Here is an 18,798-nt window from a genome sequence, read left to right as displayed (position 1 = left end):
AAATGCCGAGAACCTGGACAACTACCCTCAACCAGTAACACTAGGCGGGAAGGAGGTAAGCAAGTCGGGCACAGAGGGAATGCTATCATGGCTCTAGCTGAGTGAGCAGGGGGAGACTGATAGAACACGACAGAGAAGCAGGCAGGTGCAGAGCCTGGAGGGCCTTGAAGCTGAAGATGGGAAGTTCAGATTGTATTCCAGGATAGAAAAATCACTGGAGAGTGAAGGGATCTGATTGGCTGTGGCAGCTGTGAGGAGGAGGGCCCCTAGAGGAACAGGATGGAAGCAGAAAGGTCAGTGAGGAGGCTGATGTAATAATAGTCCAGGTGAGCAGTAAATGGTGGCTTGGATCTTGGTGGGTGGAGGAGACAGAGAGATGAGGATAGATTCTTCATGTACACTGGAAGGAGAGCCTACATGAGTTATTAGTACAGTAGATGTGGGAAGTGAAGGAATGAGAAATCAGATACTTCCTGCAAAGATGAGGACTGGGTGAGTAACAAGTTTGGTGCGTCTGTGTGAACCACCAATGAAAATGTGCCTTGGAAAGGTGTGTCAAGCAAATGTGCTCTTGGCTGTCATCTCCTAGAGGGCAAGGGCTAGGTTCAGCCAGCAACTGGCTCAGAGTGAGCTGGATGGCTGAGTGGGTAGGTGGGCGGAGAAGTGGATGGGTGGGTGGATTTGGAAATGAATGAGTACAAGGATGGATGAGTGAGTGGGTGGTGGGTGGGTGTATCTTTAGATGCGTGGATGCAGGGATAGATAGATGGGTGGGGATGAGTGGTGAGTGTTGAATGGGTAGATGAGTGGATGACAAGCTACATCCACCTTGGATATCAAGGCCATATCAGAACCTTCCACTGGAGGAAGGGAGGGACCTCACCTCCTCCCATGTGGACTAACAGGCTATCTTAAGCCTCCCCAGGAGGCGCAGTGGGGATTGACTTAAGAGGCAGCTAGATTTGGTCAGCTTTGGCCTAGAAAGGGACACCAAATGTCTGTGAGCCCTGAAACCAGGAGGGCAACTTCTGACCTGGCATCTGCCACCCCTGGAGTCCAGAGGGATGGGCAGGGTCTCACCAGCCTGGCTTCTTTCTCCACCTGGCCCATTACAGAAACTTACCCAGGAGGGCTGCCAGGGATCCTGTCACAGACCCAGGGAGACAGCAGCTGGCATCAGTGGCCAACATCCACACACAGTGTGGACATGTGAAGGGAAATCACCCCTTAAATTAGATACCACAAACAAGCTCTGTGAGGAAGAGGATAGGTCTAACTGGGAGCCAAGGGGTCTGGATTCAAGCTTCATGCAACTCCTCTCTCTTTCTATTAGCATCTATCAGCCTTTCCTTGGCCTTCTATAAAACTGGATTCAATGATTTCTATGATCTTTTGAAGAGATTTTATGAACTATCAGTTTCTTTGCTGTTTTCAAGAGTTTTTCTTAAAACAAAAACAAAAAAATAAAAAAGCAGCTTTAGGACTGGGTGCAGTGGCTCATGCCTGTAATCCCAACAGTGTGGGAGGCCGAGGCAGGTAGATCACCTGAGGTCAGGAGTTCGAGACGAGCCTGGCCAACATGGTGAAACCCTGTCTCTACTAAAAATACAAAAATTAACTGGGCATGGTGGCTGGTGCCTGTAATCCCAGCTACTTGGGAGGCTGAGACAAGATAATCACTTGAACCTGGGAGGCAGAGGTTGCAGTGAGCCAAGATCGTGCAATTGCACTGCAGCCTGGGCAACAAGAGTGAAACTGTCTCAAAAAAAAGAAAAAAAAGAAAAAAGAAAAAAGCAGCTTTATTGAAGTATGACTTACATATCATAATATTCATCCATTTTCAGTGTATAATTCAGTGATTTTCAGTAAATGTACAGAATTGTGCAGTCATCATCACAATCCAGTTTTAGAACATTCTCATCACCCCACAAAGATCCTTGTGTCTGTTTGCAGTCAATCGCAATTCCCACCCCCAGCCTCAGGCAACCATTAATCTGCTTTCTGTCTCTATAGATTTGCCTTTTCTGGACGTTTCATATAAATAGAATCATACAACATGTGGTCTTTTGTGTCTGACTTCTACTTTGCATAATGTTTCTGAGGTTCATCCATGTTGTGGTATTTTTTTAAAACAATGGAAGTAATTATAAGTTTTTAAACAAGGACTTAATCTTACTTTTCTAAATAATCTCCTAACAGATTCCAACATTTGTTTTAGACACAATGGATTTGAATGAGGTTTGTTCCAACTTTCAAAGCTTGCATTTTCATTGTAAATCTTGGAAAAGTCTGGATTCTTAGTTATATATAGCACATGCCCAGTTGATTCATTGGTTGACTGGTTGAGTCTTCCTGGGCCCATTGATTGGTCACTTCCACTTATTTTTCCTTTCAAAATGGTTGTCCACCACTTTACCTCTAAAGACATCCACTGTCCTGCCTTCAACACATTGGCTATGGCTTGCTCCAGCAACCACAGAGTGTTAGTTTATTTGTTAGTTTATTTGTTGCACTGCAGCATTTTGCCTGGGGACACACCTAGGAGAGGCCATTTTCAAACAAAGGGTGAGCCAAGATACAAACATTTTATAGTGACTCACAGGCCAGCCTGACACAGTTGCCTGGGAGGGTCAGGCTGCGTCCATCCATGGACCTTTTCAATCAATACACTTTGGCAATCCACTGGGTCCCAGGTAGTGTACTAGGCCTTGGGGACATAGAGATGAACAAAATCTGATGTAAATCTCTGGCTACTTTGATATCACCTTGAGCAAATTATTATGTAACTTTTCTAGGCCTTGGTTTCCTCATCTGTAAAATGGGAATAATAATAATGCCTGCCCCACAGGACTTCTATAAAGAAATAATGCCTTAAATACTTAGAACAGTGCCTGGCACTTAATACATGCTCAGTAGGAGGCAGCTATTGAACTATTATAAAAGACATTATGGTGGCACACCCCTGTCCTCAGATAATTAGATTTCTTTAAAGCAACACAGACAAAAAGTTAAACTTAAAACAATGTGATGGGTGCTCAGTGCACATTTGTTCGGGTTGCTGTGGGCATGCAGAAGAACTAGTGCTCCATCATCACGTAGAGTAGGGTGTGAATGATTGGCCAGTCATGTGTACTGTTCCGGACATAAGAGATGTCAAATGCATTTTTGGACTCTGATTATATACCATCCCCATGAAGAGATAAGCGTTCAGTTCCACTTGGGCTGTCCCCAGCACAGCTCCTCTGTGTCCCATGTGATGAGTGGCATGGCTGGTCTTGAAGTCTGCTCTGCCCCTTGCTATGCCATGGCCCCTTTCCATCTTGTCCTCCCTTGTCCAGGCCATCCATCTGAATCCTTCCTCCCAAGCTGCTGTTCTCATAGTTCTTTCCAACTCCCCCAGCTCCCTGGAGCCCTTCCTTCACAATTCTTTTTTTTTTTTTTTTTTTTGAGGCAAAGTCTCGCTCTTGTACCCAGGCTGAAGTGTAATGGCACCATCTTGGCTCACAGGAATCTCAGCCTCCCGGGTTCAAATGATTCTCCTGCCTCAGCCTCCCGAGTAGCTGGGATTACAGGTGCCCGCCACCATGCCTGGGTAACTTTTGTATTTTTAGTAGAGATGGGGTTTCACCATGTTGGCCAGGCTGGTCTTGAACGCCTGACCTCAAGTGATCCACCTGCCTCGACTTCCCAAAGTGCTGGGATTACAGGCATAAGCCACCGCGCCCGGTCCTCCCTCACGATTCTTAAGGGCTTTAAGGCGTAAAGAAGTAGCTTGAAGGACCCTAGAAAATGCCTAACCCAACTCTCTTGTTTTACAGATATAGAAACTGAGGCTCAGGGAGAAGTGACTCGACAAGGGGCAGCCATAGCACCACCTCCCACTGAGTTGTATGCTCTGAGTCACCTGGATTCCTCCTTTTCTCTGATGTCTCCGACCCATGCCCAAAGCCTGTTCCTGAGTCCTAAATACCTCTTCGGCCATCCTCACGGCTCTGAGTCACTATCATTCTCAGCCTCTTCTCCGATGTCCCCACCTTCACCCCTGCTCTCCGCCCCTTCCCCAGTGTCCCCAGCACAGCAAGAATAACCTTTTTAAAATATAAACCTGATTTTTCCACTCCCCACTGAAAATCTTTAGTGATGTCCCACTGATTCCAGAATAGTCCACTCTTACTTTAGCAAGGCTTTCTAGGCCAGCTTGGGCTTGAGCCTGGACTCTATGCAGCCTCTGACCTCCCACACTGCACAGGACCCCAGAGGGAACTTCTTTCATGTATTTGACCCTGCCACATCCTTCTCCCACCTGGGTGTTTGTGCCAGCCCTTGCCTCTGCCTAGAACTCTGTCCATCCTTCCTCCCTCTGCCAATCTACCTCCTCTTTGCCTGTATAATATCCATTCATCTTTAAGTGTCAGCAGAACTAATACTTGGTCTGCAAGACCCTCCCTGACCCAGATTAGACCTGCTCTGGGCCCCCATCATTCTTGGTACCTCCTCATCATAACACCCAGCCTGCTCCTGGAATTGCTGTTGTAATGCTATCTTCCCTGGGACTCTCGGCTCGGTGAGGGCTGGTTCACAAGCACACCTGCAGCTCTTAGCACAGTGTCCCACAGATAAAGGCAGCCAAGTCATGCTTGGCTTTTGCTGTTCTTGTCCCTTTCTTTTACTTTATACTAAGTGACATGGTACCTATTGTTCTGTACCTTGCCTTGCCACTGAACAATCTTGGGTTGGAGGGGGATTAAAAATAGCTGTCTTCCCTTCAAGCGGGCAGAAATCAAGATGTCAGCTTTGTTACTGATGAAAAAGCTAGGCTGGAAGATGTATTTGACCAAAAGATCGTGCTAACCCTCTTGCTTCACTCTCCCAGTCCCAGTTACACCTGGGGCCTTCAGCGGGATTCACTTCCCCAGGACTGCTGCCTCCTTCTGGGAGGAGAGGGAAGACAAGAGAGGTTGGAGGGGCTGGGTCTCTCATTGGATCAGAAGAAACAGGTGGCCAGGCCTGGCCCAGTGGGCTGTGGCTAGGTGGGCAGGGCCTCTACAAACAAGGTGTGGTCATTGGTACCCCTTAGTTAAACTTAGAAAAAGCACATTTCTCAGAAGAAGGGGAAGATGCTCGGCTCAGTAAGTGAAATAATAGTTATCTGCTTCCTAGGATACCAGAACTCTTCAGTTATATTCTTTCTGCTTTGGACATTGCCATTTAACAGAAATACTTTTAAATGACATTCTGGTTCCCCATCTTTGTGGAAAGGGCTGTGTGTGTTTTTGCCTTCTTTTTCTTCTTTTTTTTTCTTTTGACAGAGTCTTGCTCTGTTGCCCAGGCTGGAGTGCAGTGGTGCAATCTCTTCTCACTGCAACTGCTGCCTCCCAGGTTCAAGCAGTTCTCATGTCTCAGCCTCCCAAGCAGCTGGGATCACAGACATGGGCCACAGCACCCGGCTGAAGGCCTATTTTCAATGAAAATAAAGATGTTCCAGTCTCCCACCCTTCCATTCCCCATGATAATGACACTCTTTAATAAAGCTTGGTGCTTGTGGCAGAGATTTCTAATTGATTACCAAATATCCATTCTCCTCTCCCTCTTAGTTAACAGAATCCCAGTTTTGGGCTGAGCATGTGAAAACTAAGATATAAGACTACACTTGCCAGCCTGCTAGGGTGTGATTGCATGATCAAATTCTGGCTAATGGCAGCATTGGGTGGTACTTCAGGAAACTCTTAAGAGACGGAAATACATGCCTTCCTTTCCTCTTTTCTTGCTTCCTGGGACACATATGTGATGGCTGGAATTTTGGCAGCCATCTCGGATCATGAGGATGGAAGCCATATTCTGAAGATGGCAGAGAAGAAAGATAGGAGCTTCTGTTTCTGATGTAATCATAGAGCTTCCACATCAGCTCCAAACTGACTACCCCCAGGGTTCTTTTATGTGAGGGAGTAAGAAATGTCAATCTTGTTTGAAGATGTTGCTATTTGTTTTTTCCCCCATTATATGCAATTGAATCTGATCCTAAGGAATACAGTACCATGAAACATGGAGAACTCTTGAAATGAGGCTCCCAGGCATCTGTGGCCTAGAGTTTGGAACAACTTAACTGGAAAACAGATTGCTAAGGAAATCATGATGGGAGGGTGGTAGAGATAGGTACCTAAAAACACATCTACTGGGATGTTGTAAATAAACTGGGAAAGTCTAGGCAAATGAGCAGATCCAGGAGACACATTTAGGAGGGACAGTTCCAGAGAAGAGTGATGGAAATTCTTATGTTCCACAGCATAGAAATTATGGTAGGGTAGAATTCATCACAAACTTCCTAATAGTTAGACTGGCCCAGAAATGGAACAGGTAGGTAAGCATGAAATGGGTGGCCACTGATTTTTGAACTGGCTACTAGTTGATTAAACAATGGGATTCTAAGAAAAATTAGAGAAGGCTTTTTCCAAAAGTTGGAACTTGATTCTGAAATTTCTGATGTCTGCTACAGGTCATAGAAGACTAGATGGGTGTATAGCACATAGTAAGTGCTCAGTATATCTTTGATGAATGAATGAATGAATGAGTATACTGCTTACAAACCGATTTCTATTTTAATCTAAATGCAAACTAAAGAACAGGGAATTTTGTTTGAAAAAAACTTAGGGACTTCTCTTTATGCTTGGGGTAAAGTGCCGTTGACATTGCCATGCACTGAAAACATCTTGGTGGCATAAGTTAGAGATATCCTTGCCTCCTTGGAGGGTGACGTTCCAACGTTATATTTGGGGGTACACCTCACCCTGGGATATGCTCCTGAGGTATCTTTAGGGAAGCTGCCCCCTCTACGTCTGCAGAGTCCCTGCTGACAACAGCAGAACTTCTGTCCTCCATGTGATTCTGCTACTATCACCATGACCTCCATGGAGGGGATGGGAGGGGAGCAACACTTCCCCTCCATTCCTTAATTCTGCTAAGGCAATAAGGAAGGTGCTATGGCTTGAATATTCTTTCCAAAACTCATAGTGAAATTTAGTTGCCAATGTAATGGTATTGGGCAGGGGGTCCTTTTAGAGCTGATTATATGATGAGGACTCTGCCCTTGTAAATGAACTAATGCTGATATCACTGGTGTGGTCTCCCTATAAAGGGATAATAAGTTTGGCCCCCTTTTTTCTCTCTGTCTTGTGTGCTCTTGCCTTCTCTTGCCATGTGATGCTTTCTGCCAGGGAATGGCCCTCGTCAGGTGCTGGCCCTGTGCTGTTGGACTTTCCAGCCTCCAGAACTGTGAGTCGAATATGCTTTTGTTCTTTATAAGATACCCAGTCTGTGCTATTCTGTTATAGCAGCAGAGAATAGAGTAAGACAGAAAGGTTGTGGACATCTGAAAGAAATTGTAACAAAGAGAAAAATTAAAGCCACAGGTTTAATATAACACTTCCCATCAAGGGAAAATAACAGCAGCAATTGAACAGCTAATTGTCTGCTGGAGGGGCAGCTGTGGGCACCCTTAAGTGCCCTCTCCATTGCCCTCCCCTCACCTGAGTTCAAGCACCCTCACTCTGCCTTCTTAAAAATCTCCATGGAGGCCGGGCACGGTGGTTCATGCCTGTAATCCCAGTACTTTGGGAGGCTGAGGTGGATAGATCACTTGAGGTCAGGAATCCAAGACCAGCCTGGCTAACATAGTGAAAATCCATTCCTCCGAAAGATACAAAAAAATTAGCCAGATGTGGTGGTGGGTGCCTGTAATCCCAGCTACTTGGGAGGCTGAGACAGAAGAATTGCCTGAACCTGGGAGGTGGAGGTTGCAGTGAGCCAAGATTGCGCCATTGCACTCTAGCCTGGATGACAAGAGCAAAACTCTGTCTCCAAAAAATAAAAAATAAAATAATAATAATAATAATAATAAATCTCTACGGTGTGACTCTCCAGCAATTTTTAGGATAACCCTGTCGCCTACCCACAGGAGCTGGACTTGCTTCCCCACTAGACAATTAGAGGGACATAACCATTCCCCACCGGCACCTTTCCCAAAGCCCAAGGGATCCATTTTGAAATGACGCTGAAGTGAGTTTGGGCAGAAAGGCTGGGGACAGTAGGGTAATCGAAGGGGCCTTTGGGGATCCAAAGCAAGTTCTGCTCTAGGCCTCTCCACCTCCCCATTTTTCCAAACACCCAGCACCCACCCCATCCACCCTCTGCCAACACACACCCCAGGGAGCAACACTAATCCCCAGAAACGTTAGAGTACAGCCCCATAGAAAGGTAGGACAGCTTTTCCGTAAATATGTTACCTGCCATCTGGGGAGGAGACAGAGTGACATCCATTTCCCTTTTATTCATCCCTATCCTTCCAAGCATCCTCAGAGGACGCCACAGCAGAGGAAATAGGCTCATTACCTTTGCAGCTTTGAACAACAGAGGCACTATCCCTGGCCAGCCCTTTGGTTTCACAGAAGGCAGAAGAAGCTTTGAAATCCCTGCTTTTCCCTGGCCAGGTGCCCCCACCCTAACCTCTGAAAGCAGAAGGGAGGCATGATGAGGATTTATGGCCTCTCTGCACATTGCAACGCCCCCAGGGTGGCCAAGAGTGTTGGTTCTTCCTGTTACAGATGCATGAAGTATATCAGGGGTCGTGATTTATGGGACCACAGCAAGATTTCATCTGGAATAACGTTTACTTGTGTTCAGAGGAGGAAAAGTAACTGACCTATGCCTTCCTGCAGCCCTTCCCTAATTCTGACACAATAGCTCTGGGAGAAAATGATCAATTTCCTCACAAAAACCCTTTCCTGCGGCAGACAGAGCTTCACAGGCTCGGAGCATTGCAGAGTATCTGGTTTTCCCCTTTCCATTACTCAAGCACTCACTGTATTGTGGAAGGTTCAATAAAGCAAAATCATAATGCATATGCTTTTATCTCAGAGGTTGGTATTTTTAGTATAGAAACCAGGCTAAATAAAATTTAAATTAAAAAAAAAAAGAAAGGAAAATATATTGAGGCTTAAATCATTGGCTGAGATTAAGCAAACATTTTTCAGTTGTGAATCTCGGTGGAATGGTTCTCGTGGGTTTGTATATGTGTAGGGGGTGGGGTGCATTTCAGGGCAGAGAGCAAGATGAAGGGTTGGGGAGGGAGCTGTGGTGATGGGGCTGCCTCAGTGTCCTTGAGAAAAGGCCTGGCGGTCAGGCTGGATCTCCCTATGTTTGCGCACTCACCATGTGGCCGGCCCAGCACTGGGCAGCAGCCTTCTGTGCATTCTCAGTAGTTCTCGGGAGGAGCTGTGAGGCAGGTCCTATCATTCCCATTCCACAAGTGGTAAGCCCAGGGCACACCCTGACTTGCCCAAGTCCCTCAGCCGGAAGCAGCAAAGCCAGGATTCAAGCTCAGCCTGTCCTACACCGAAGTCCTTGCTCCTTCCCAGCCCTGCTACTGCTGCTAGGGGAGGCTGGCCTCCAGCCTCATGGAAGTGGATAATGGGAATATTCCCCAATCATGTCACAAACCTGTTTTTCTGGATTAAGAGGAATCCTGAGTCCAGGTAGAACCTAAAAAATAATCAAAGACCCCTGACAGGGCCCATCACCAAGACAGCCCTTGCTGGGAGTAGCAGGATCAACTCAATCTGGAACTGGTTGAGGGGCGATGACTGGGCTCCTCAAATCCAGACCACAAGGCAACGCCAAGACAGTCAGCAGAGACCCAGGCAGGCAGCCCCCTCACTGTCCACACAATCTCAGGCTCAGGCCACCCTCAAGTGAGCCTGGCCCAGTTTACAATGGCACCAGCCCTTGTCTGATCATGGCCACCACCCCTCCCGGCTACATGGAGGTGGCCATCATGCCAAGCCACTCACCATGAGGTGGGCCAAGATACTCAGCCCAGAGCCCTGGTCAGTCAGGACAGGCCTATGACTCCAGGGCTTGTGCTGGAGGCCATCTCCCGGCCAGGAGACAAGATGAAACTTCTTGGCTGTGCAATGTGGACTAGAAGGAAATCTTTGTGCTTTAGAGAGATGGACCTGGGATCAAATCTCTGTGCTGCTACTTCCTGGCTGTGTGACCTTGGGAAAGATACTTAACCTTTCTGAGCTTCCATTTCCCTCTAGCATGAGGATAAGTAGAACAATCTCATAGGATTATTATTAAATGAAATGGGATAGCTACTTAAAGCACTTAGCCCAGTGCTCTCGTTGAGGCCAAGTGTCCTGCTTTATCCTTGCATCAGGCATAGGGGATGGCACTGTGGGTTCTCTGTTCTCTTGCTTCTGGGAAAGTGGTAACAACAGCCTGAGCTACAAGCCAGGGAGGGCTGAGGTCTTATGCAGTATTATCTCATTTAGTTTCCACAACAAGCAAGTGGTATTATTAGGTCCGCTTTACAGCTCAGGAGCTTAGATTGGTAACTTGCTCAAGGTCACACAGTTAGTATGTGACAGCAGGGATCCCACCTAGGGTGCCTCTGACTCCAGAGCAGCTTTCCTCATATCCCAGTGCTTCCTGTGCCGGTAGACGTCATCAAGACTGGTCTCATGTTCAATTGTCTGCATTGTCTCTTTAGAGTCCATTTTGTATGGACCCAGAGGGATGCGCGGGTGTGTGCACGTGTGTGTGCTTCTGTGTGTGCACGTGTGTGTGTGTTTATCTTTCATAACAAGAGTAAGGGAGGAGGTGCTGGGAAGGTTTTTGAGTAACTAGCACATATGCTGTTTCCACAGATCTTGCCACTAACTCTGTGGAACGTCAGCCAAGCCGCTGCATTCTCCCGGGCCTGCCTTTTCCTGACTTTGAAATGCAGAGTTCTCCCTGCATCATCCTTGGTAGGAAGGCAGAAGAAACAGGCTCTCCTCACTCTCAATCACTCTGAGGCCGCGAGCCCATCTCCTTCCAGCCTGGGTGGCAGCTGGTTCGGGAATGGCGTTCCCACTCTGGGGATGCTCTTCTGCTCTTCCAACAGCATCAGATTCTTCCAATGAGGGGAAGCTATGGCTGAGATTTCTCTGTATCCTCAGCACTACCCTAGGAACATAACTGATGTTTAAAGAATTCCTACTAGATCTTACAGAAAAATTGTGTGTGTGTGTGTGTGTGTGTGTGTGTGTCTGCATGTGTAAGAGTGTAGGTGCATTTTGATATTCTTCTTTGAGAAAGAACACACTTTCTATTTACAGCATGATTTCCAAAGGACCTTCTAATGGGGTGCCTCCTTTTAACTGGCATGCCTCCCCTACCAGGCGAGAAATGGGCTCAGAGAGTTCACGTGGCTTTCTGGAAGTCACAGACTCATTCCAGACCAGCTACCTCCCACCAGAAAACAGGCATGGCTGCGTGATGCCAAGGCCTCCTTTCCTGGTGGAAGGTGGGCATTGTGGGAGGGAGCCCCACTTCCTCACCCGTGCTGGCTGAAGCCTGAGGGGCTGCCTGAGGGGAAGTGGTAGGCAGGCACGTTGGCCCCTTCGGCCAGGCCCCTGTGGCCAGGCAGCTTCTCCCTCTTCTTTCGGGACCTCTCATCAGTCCTTATTACCCCTGTGAGGTAAATTTCCTCCTGAGTGGGTTGTCTTCCCCACAGGGGAGGACCAGGGCGCAGGTGAGGCTTTGGATAGAAAGGGAGGAGGCTCCACCCAGTGTCTGTAAGGATGGTGACCTCAAAGCTAGGAAAGATGGAGAGTAGGTGTGGGAGTGCACACTGCCCAGAGCCACGACTCAGGGTCCTCCTCTGCTCCACAGCAGGCCTGGGAAAGGGGCAGGAAGCCCTGGAGTGACACAGTAGTCAGAGGTGGTGGTAGTGTGCATATCTATGCGTGTGTAAGACAGAGAGAGAGGAAAAGAGAGAGTGCAGAAGCTGGAGGAGCCCCAGGGAGAAGCTGCAGAGGCACCTCTCCAGGATGCCTACCTTGGGTGCTGCTCCCTTCTGTGTCTGGGCTCCTTGGCCTTTAAGACCCCCGGGATGTCTCAGAAAACACCAGGTGGACTCCCTGGCCATGGAAGCCTCAGGGCACAGGGCAGGCTGGTGGACGTTTTGGTCCCAAGCCCCTTTCTGATCACAGGCAGGTCAATTAAGCCTGTGGGCCTGGCTGTCCTCTTCTGGACATAGGGCGTAAGTCCTATACTACACAAGCCTGTACAGCTCCACAAAGATAGTGCTTGTGATGCTTATCCCTACCAGAGGACTTTGAACTTGAAGAATTATAGGAAGACTAGGCTCGTGCCCTTAAATTGATCATTCTTTCCATCCTGACTCTAAGCAGGGGTGAGCCAGTGTGTGCAGAGGTCTATGTATAGATGGGACTGTGGAGGAAAAGAGAAGCTTCCCTTTGCATGGTATCCTTAGAGCCCATTTGGTATGGACCCAGAGGGATGTATGGACCCAGAGGCACATCCCTCTGGGGAAGGCCTGGCCCACTGTCTCCCTAATGCAGCTGGCAGCCACAGCAGTGTGGGCCATGCTGGGTGTCCCAGGTGGGCTGCCAGTACATAGTCACCTGGTCACCTCCTGAGTGAGGCCTCCCTCCCTGGGCAGAGGGCACATGCACACTGTCAATTGGCATTTGTGGAGGCCCACTGGACCGCTTCTGAGTGCTCATTCCCGCCCACTCACCAGCTCACCGAGAGCTGCCCAGTTGTCCCGGGATATGGGCTGCTTGGCCTGGGCCATGTATGTCCTGAGCTGTGTTCCTCTCACATACCTACCAAGACCTGATTCCATGAAGCAAACACTGACCTTGACATCAAGGCGACCTGACCTGAGCTCAGCTCCATCACTGAAGAAGCTCCTCCCTTTTTGAAGTTTCAGTTGTCATCTGTAAAATGGGAGTAAGAATAGTGCCTACCCATAGGGCTGTTGGGGTGATAAACACGAAAAAATGTACAACCAATAAATAATATAGAACATATGCTCAGTAAATATTAGCCATCATTATTTGCTGCTATTGTTGTTTGTATCATTGTCTCTCCCAGGGGAAATTCTAAGTTCTGCAAGGACAGAAACTATGTGTAATTCATCTTTGTAACCCCAGGATGCCAAGCACAACACCTGTCATAGAAATTCAGCAGTTTTGGGCTGGGCGCGGTGGCGCATGCCTGTAATCCCAACACTTCGGGAGGCCGAGGCACTTGAGGTCAGGAGTTCGAGATCACCCTGGCCAACAGGGCAAAAACCTGTCTCTACTAAAAATACAAAAATTAGCTGGCTGTGGTGGTGCATGCCTGTAATCCAGGAGCTATTTGGGAGGCTGAGGCAGAATTGTTTGAGCTGGAGAGACGGAAGTTGCAGTGAGCTGAGATGGCACCACTGCACTCTAGCCTGGGCAACAGAGTGAGACCCTATCTCAAAAAAAAAAAAAAAAAAAAAAAGGAAAGAAAGAAAAGAAAAAAAAAAAGAAAAGAAACTATTTTATTCATTAAGCACCTACTCTGTGAACACATCATGCTAGACCACCATCAGAATCTTGCCTGTGATGACCTGTGAGGTGCAGAAAAAATTGTTCCCCTGAATCCTTGCACAGTACATGGGCGTCTTTAGTGCTAACATGTCTTGTCTGTACCCCAGACTCTTCCTTCAACTACCAAGGTCCTGACCTCTTCCTCTTGTTCCAAACCAGATGGATAGAGCTCCAAAGAGCATTTAATAAACTCACACACTCTCAGGTATAGACAACTGATAACCACTTGATGTGTGATGTGTTGTTTCTCCAAGAGATTATTTTAATTCCAAGAAAGATTTAAACCTAAAGCAGATGTTCTTAATCCAGGTCCATGGAAGGTCTGAGTGTGGGTACAGTCAAAGCGCTCAAACTTTTTTCCCTGAGGAGATAGTCCATATCTTTCATCAGATTCACCATTGGTCTGTGAACCAAAAAAGATTAAGAAATGGTCCGCCCTCCCCGTCTCTACTAAATTACAAAAAATTAGCCGGGTTTGGTGACGTGCGTGCGTAGTCCCAGCTACTAGGGAGGCTGAGGCAGGGGGATCCCTTGAACCAGGGAGACAGAGATTGCAGTGAGCCAAGAAAAAAAAAGAAAAGAAAAGAAAGAAAGAAATGGTTCCCTAGAGTGGGGCTGTCCAGTAGAATTTTCTGTGGTGAAGGAAGTGTTCTATATCTGTGCTGTCCAACGCGGTAATCACTAAACACTTGTGGCTATTGAGCACTGGAAATGTAGCTAGGGCAAGTGAGGAACTGAATTTTAAAATCTATACGAGTTAATTCAGATTTAAACATAAATAGCTTAGCGTGGCTGGTGGCTGGCGGCTACCATATTAGGCCGTGTGGCCTGAGATGATAACGATTCGATGGTAGAATTTTAGATATGTTGAAGAGGTGACATTTTAGAGTATGCAAGGGGATTCTTATGAACAAGAATTTCTCAAAATTTATCTAAAATTTAAATTTCCCTAAAATTTAAAAATTCATTAATTCATTTACTCATTCATTCATTCAGGCATGCGTATACATGAATCAGCACTGACATCTGCTGAGCAGCCACCAGGCTTGTGGTACTAGGAGAACAAACGGTGACTAGAAGAGGTTTTTACAATTTACTGAGACCAGAGTGTCTGCCCAGACAGGTCCCTTTGGGGATGGCTTTGTATTTAAAGAAGCAAATTTATAAAAAAATGGATTGCCCTACTTGTCAAATCCTTATGACATTTGACAATCTCGAGCAAGAGAGTGTTTCTTCCCCTTGGAAGGACGTTTGATTTCCACAGATGGGGAGGGAGTGGATCGAGTAGCTTGCAAAGTAGAAGAGGCTGGGGGTATCTCCTGGAAGATCAGGTTCCATTTATAAATGGGAATCTCACAGTTAACGTTTTATGGATGTGGGTGAGACAACCTTTAGGAAACAAGGGGACTTAGCATCTGGCATTTATTGATTTTGAGGCTTCTTTTCTTCCATGTTATCAGTAGCTCATCTACTCCTGGGGTTATGGTGAGGTTTAATTAGCTTTTATGGGTAAACTTTTATAGCAGTGCCCGTTGCACCATGAGTGCTCTGTGTCAGTTATTATTATTGTTGAGAAAGTGCCCAGTAAATGTAGAAGTGGTAGGTGCTCAATACATTTGTTGAATGAATGACTGAAATTGCTTAGTGCACAAAATTAAAAAGCATCAAGCAGAGTCAAACAAAGCTGAATGTCAATGTCTGCAATGGCCTTTGCCAATTACAAAACAGGCCAGTACCATGGCCAAGGCAATGAGTCTCTGCTTTGTGAACGTGCCCATGAGGGTTTGCCATCACAGCACGGTGACTCCCAACTGAGGGCGTTGGCTTCTTAAGTGGAAATGGACTAGACATTGCCTAAGACCTGCTTCAGCTGTCCTGATCTGAGAACGTGTCACACATCTCTAGCTGGGTCTTTTCAGCATGTCAGGCACAATGACAACATCTGCATCTACTCCAGCCAAGAGAGCTACAACAATCCACTATGTGGACATAGAGACCAGACTTCAGTTCCAAATAACCCATTTTGCAACAGCTTAAGAATTTCCAGTTGTGTCTTCTAATGAACATCAACTCCAGAAGTGGGACGGCACTGTAGACATCTGCAAGTGAGTTATGGAGGCGCTCTCAGCCCTGCCAAGGAAAGGGATGCGCCAGCATCCACAGAAATAGACAAAACAACTCCAGCAAGGTCCCAATTGCACACTGTAGAATTTTTAAAACTTGGGGTGAATAACCCCTTCCGTGTCTGGCTGTCATTAAGCTGGACAGTCATAACTCCTTTCTGCTGGCTGCCTTCAGCCCTCCATGTGGTCTTTATCTTGTCAACACAGAATCCTTTGGCCTCCAAGCCTATTGTCCTGACTAAAATGCCAGCATTGCTCTCTAGATAGCTCTTGATTTTATATCCTCTTAGAAGAAAAAGAAAAAGGAAAATTGATCAGGCCAGCTCAATGTGTGAGGAATGGACATCATTTTAGGGTGGGGAGTGGAGTAGGAGGAGGTTGGTCCATGGTAAGGTTCCTAGAAGACTCTGTCCTGCATGGGTCTCAGGAATGAGGTCTTCATGCTTGAGTTGGGGAACAAGGATGCAAAGAAGAATGTGAGCTGGCATCTCCTGGGATGACTTCAGTTCTGAGGGAATCCTTCCAGACTGGATATTTCTGAAAAGTGATAACCCCAGATCTGCCTGCCCAACCACTGTTCTTCATTCTCTCCCTCGTCCTCTGGATTGCCTAGTAATGAGAGGGGAGGGGAGGGAGCTCAGTACTTGGAGTTGGGCAAACCTGGTCAACCTAGTAATTTCCTAGTTATATAACACTGGGCGAGTGTGTTCATCTCTCTGGGCCTCTGATTCCTTAACTATGAAATGGGAATATTAAATCTATCTTGTAGAATCACTGGAGGTTGAAATAACTGTATGTGAAAGAAGTTACACGTCGAGAGGAGTTTTTGTTATTGTGATCTAATGTCTTTATTTAGTATTAAGCTGTTGGGCTTGCTCTAGTGGATCTCGCTCATCTTGGTTTTCTCCAAGAACCTTGTTTTTATCTTCAAACAACTGGTGCATTTTACTCCAAGATTTCCTGGTTTTATGGCATTATTTCCACCATCTTTGGCAACGTACCTTCCTTTGCCAACCAACACATGCTCACAAACCCTCCATTCAACATTTAACAAACATTCACTGAGTGCCTACTCATGCATTCTCTGTATGCCAGGCCGTAAGTGAACAAAATAAAGATTTAGGTGCACATTCTAGGAAAGGGAGAGAGACAAAATCTATAATACGTAAGTAACTTATACAATCTATTAAGAAGTGGTAAGTGCTATGAGAAAATGAAAAGTGGACTGAGAACGGAGTGGTCCAAGGTGTGGGCTGCAGCAGTTAATAGGGTGCTCAGAGTGGCCTTATGGACAAAGCAATATTTTTAAAAAGACATGATGGAGATGAGGAAGTTGGCCAAGAAGAAGAAGTTGGCAGAACAGCTTTCTAGGCAGAGGCAACAGTTGAGCAGAGCTGTGAAGGTGTGCAGGAATGTTCAAGGGCAGGAAGGACCTAGAGTCAGGGTCTTAGAAAAGAGCACGTAGATGGAGTTGATGGAAAGTGAAGATCACACAGTGTCTTGTTGACCATCTCAAGGATTTGCGGTTTGACTCTGCATGGAGTAGAAGTACATTGTAGGATTTTGAGCAGAGGAGAAACCTGATTGATTGTACTTGTCTTTTAAAAGGGTCTTCTGGTTCTATGTTAAGGGTAGATGGTAGGAGGCAAGAGTGGAAGCAGGGAAACACATTCGGGAACCTTTGCTATAAGCTACAGGATAAATGATGGCGGCTTACACCAAAGTGGTATCAGGGGAAGTGGGGAGAGTGGTCAGAGTCTGGATCTATTCGAAGGTGGAAGCACCAGGTTTGCTAATCTATTAGATGTAGGGCGTGAGAGAAAGGGAGGAATCAAGGGCATCTCCAAGGTTTTTGACTGAGCAAGAGGAAGGATGGAGGTGCTATCAGCTCAGCTGAGGAAAGCTGTGGGTGGAGACAGTTTTGGGTAGGAGGAGATTAGGAATTTTGGATATGTTGAGTTTTAGATGCCTGTTAGACATCTAAGTTAAGATGTTGAGTGGGCGTTTGGATATATAAGACCGAAGTCCAGGAAAGAGGTCTGAGCTGGAAATATAAACGTGGGAGTCAGCAGCATAGAGTTGGTATTTAAAGCCATGAGACTAGATTGCCATGAGCCTTTCTTCCCACAAACCCAAGATACATCCATAATAATTTTCATTTGTGACTGTCACAGATTTCCCAAGGACCTCCCATCATCTTTCAGTGGATGGTTAATTATAAAATTTGAAAAGCCTAAGACTGTCAGTGGTTGGCAGGTGGAGTAGGAGGTAGAAGCTCAGAGCAATTTGTTAACTTTTAAGTCTCTCAGTTGGACTGAAGGCATGTACCAGTGCCCAGGGTAACAAAAGGCAAGATGGAAAAGTGGGGTGGTGAATTATCTTTTTGGGAGAAAAGTCGTAATTCAGTGTGGTGGGGTAGTAGTCCCTCTTTCTCTCAGTCCCTGTATCTGAGTTTCCAGAGGCACGCAGCACAGACCTGACACCAAAGCCATGCTCAACCACAAGCTTGAGATTCCAGGATGATAGTCCCTGAGAAGGCAAAGTTGTCATCTCTCAAGGCCAGGAAGGAAGGAAACGCATTGCCCTTACCAAGAAGACTTCACACTGGAATTCAGGGGAGCTAGAGAGCTGCATGTGGGATATGGTGCTTGGTGTGTACTATGCATGGGATGTTGAAACAGCAACCATGGAGGAGGAGACGTCCAGGGATTTCCAGGGGCACAGCCAGGAAGACAGTCCATGCACACCCAACTCCAACCCCGTGTCCCAAACCCAGTGAACAGCCCCATGAGCTGTAAGCAGTGCTGAGTTCTAGGCCAGAGGTTCCAAATGATGGTGTTTATCAGAACCTTGGAGCTTATTAAGTATACTCATCTCTGGGCACCTCTTTCAGACCTTCCTGAATCAAAATCGAAAAACATATGATTTTGTAGGAACCTCTTGGGGCTTCCAGTTGAGTTCATTCTGACCCTAAGTGTCTCATATTGAGCTTGGTTCAGTCCTTGATCATTGCTGAGTATCCCCTCTGTGCCGGGGAGTGGGCCACATCCTGTGGAGAGTACAGAACTATTTGAGCCCTGGGCTCAGCCCTCAAATAGCTCAAAGACATGAAAAGAAAAAGATGACTTCAGGAGTGAATTCCAGGAAATAAAATTATGGCTCTCTCCACGCAATGCTGTGAGAACCCAGTGGATGGACACCCTGGAAGGGCTATGAGATCATAGGAGGGCTTCTGCCAGTCTCTGTCA

Source organism: Macaca fascicularis, chromosome 7 (assembly GCF_037993035.2).
Source record: "Macaca fascicularis isolate 582-1 chromosome 7, T2T-MFA8v1.1".
Lineage (NCBI taxonomy): Eukaryota > Metazoa > Chordata > Mammalia > Primates > Cercopithecidae > Macaca > Macaca fascicularis.
Note: the sequence above shows the minus strand (reverse complement) of the source record.